The 2,500-nt window shown below is 47.3% G+C and overlaps 1 protein-coding gene across 10 annotated transcripts in view; it reads right to left on the bottom strand.

The window, feature by feature from the left end:
- The window catches only part of LOC125047098 (copper-transporting ATPase 2-like), a 44,118-nt gene that overhangs the window by 23,031 nt on the left and 18,587 nt on the right, over positions 1 to 2,500 (bottom strand). The window contains exon 1 of one of the 10 annotated variants that reach the window (XM_047645234.1): positions 1,437 to 1,489. The exons of 8 other annotated variants lie outside the window; for them this stretch is intronic. The gene's annotated coding sequence lies outside the window, so the exon portion shown is untranslated. Of the gene's footprint in view, positions 1 to 1,302; positions 1,490 to 2,500 lie in introns of those variants that run through there. One more of the 10 variants, XM_047645228.1, reaches the window with a different exon arrangement.

The raw sequence follows: 2,500 nt of genomic DNA on the forward strand, positions 1-2,500 counted from the left end.
TTCCTTCCTTCCTCCCTCCCTCCCTCCCTCCCTCCCTCCCTCCCTCCCTCCCTCCTTCCTTCCTTCCTTCCTTCCTTCCTTCCTTCCTTCCTCCCTTCCTTCCTCCCTCCCTTCCTCCCTCCCTCCCTCCCTCCCTTCCTCCCTCCCTCCCTCCCTCCCTCCTCCCTCCCTCCCTCCCTCCCTCCCTCCCTCCCCCTCCCCCTCCCCTCCCCCTCCCCCTCCCTCTCCCTCCCTCCCTCTCCCTCTCCCTCTCCCCTTTCCCTCCCCCTCCCCCCCCTCATACGACGCAACCGCACCATCAGGATATTTAAAAAAAAATCCTTTAAAAAAAACTCAACCACAACTGACCCCCCCCCCCCAACCTTCCCTAGTCACGACCACCAAGATCAATATAAATATCATATAAGTATATAAGTATTCATATAGACCTTGACCACGAACACACACCCAGAATCACAGACGTGGTCCCCTTGCAAGGCGCCGTGAGCATAGCAACTTGCCTGACTTGCGAAAGCCTCCGATCCCAGATAACCCGATCTCATCGATAACAGTGAACGATTTACGATAGAAATACGTGTGGGGGAGGGGGGGAGGGGAGGGGAAGATAATGGATGTGGAGGTGCCATCGTTCACCAAACGAGCTAATTGGTGCAAAGTTGTAAGAAAGTGTTTATTATCCCCAACCCGGTTTACATTTAGGGACGAATGCGAGGCGCTGGCCTTAAAAAAAGAAGCTTCTGTTCATTAATTTTGTACAGCTAACTCTCTCCTCTTTGTTCTCCCGTGTAACACCGCTGCGCAATTTCATCATAACACACTGTTCACTTTATGGGAATATAACACACTACGAAATATGAAGAGTTGAAGACAATTATCTCTAGTTAGGAATGTAAAGAGTTCAAGAGTTTGTTTTTTTTTCTTTTTAATATCAAAGTTATAAAGATAAAATATTTCAAATACCAAGTCTACGTTACATAACTATATAATTCAACCATACCAGTCACCTTCTATGTCCTCTTGATAAACAAATTGCTCTTAACATGTTCCCTTGGTGATAAGGTCCATTTTCCATCCAGCAACACCACCACCACCACCACCATAATAATAATAATAATAATAATAATAATAATAATAATAATAATAATAATAATAAAAATAATAAAAATAATAATAATATAATAATAATAAAATAATAATATTAATAGCATTAACAACAACAACAACAACAACAACAACAACAACAATAATAATAAGTCCACGCTCGGAACACATCACAACCCCACTCTACCCAACCCGACTTACCTCGTCCAACCCAAGTCCACAACCGCATCACAACCGAAAACTACAACTTTCACTCGACCTGACTTCTCTCAGCTCAGCCCTGAGCTACAACAGAGCACCGCCACAGCATCTGTCGGGGTGCTCCTCAAGACTACCTAGCTTATGGATGCCTGTTGACGGTCAGACCTTATGTGTCACTGTGACGGGGGTGGGGCTGTAAGAGTGGAGAGGGGGGTGTATGTGTGTGGGGCAGGCAGGCAGGGAGGGAGGGAGGGAGGGAGGGAGGGAGGGAGGGAGGGAGGGAGGGAGGGAGGGAGGGAGGGAGGGAGGGAGGGAGGGAGGGAGGGAGGGAGAGGAAAGGAGGAAGAGAAAAAGAGAGACAGAAAGCGAGACAGAGGGACAGACAGACAGACAGAGAAAGACATGACCGCTTACACAGACATGCAGAGAGACAGATATAAAGGAGAGGACCTACTTAATGTCTCGCAACAAGGAACTTACCTTAATCACCAAGCTATACAACCCACTCTCTGTTTTGCACACAAACATAGGCCTACCTTACGTTACATAATTAAACTCAACGCCTCCAAACATTTCCAAAGTTGAAGCTTCACCCACGTCATCCATATCGCAAAAAATCCACAATATAGAGCCCGTGGACGGTTGCTGAAGCGGCGAGGTGGACTGCGTTCATACGAAATTTATTGCATAAATCCTTAGACGTGTCTGAACGGGTGGGGGGTGGGGGTGGGTCGCATCATTCGAAATTCACTATTCAAAAATCCCTCGGCGGTGTCTGAATGCCCGGGGTGGGTTACAGCATTCGAAATTCACCATGCACACCCTTAGACGTCTCAGAAAGAGTAGGGCGGGTCACAACATACGGAATTCGCCCCGTCAGACGTTTCTGGCGGGGTGGGGGGGGGGGGGGGGGGGTACAGCATGAGATATCCACTACATCAACCCTTTCGACCAGCGGTTCGTCACCTTTTTAGAGACATGAATCCCTTTCAGAATCTGATGACAGCAACGGAACCTCCCTTTTCCCAAGAAAATATTTCAAATACCAGAGTCTACGTTACATAACTCTATAATTCAACCATAACCCGTCACTTCATGTCCTCTTGATAAACCAAACTGCTCTTAACATGTTCCCGAAGTTGGTGATAAGGACCATTTTCATCCACAACACCAACCCACCAACCACCACCATAATGAA

Source organism: Penaeus chinensis, chromosome 4 (genome assembly GCF_019202785.1).
Source record: "Penaeus chinensis breed Huanghai No. 1 chromosome 4, ASM1920278v2, whole genome shotgun sequence".
In the NCBI taxonomy this organism is placed as follows: domain Eukaryota; kingdom Metazoa; phylum Arthropoda; class Malacostraca; order Decapoda; family Penaeidae; genus Penaeus; species Penaeus chinensis.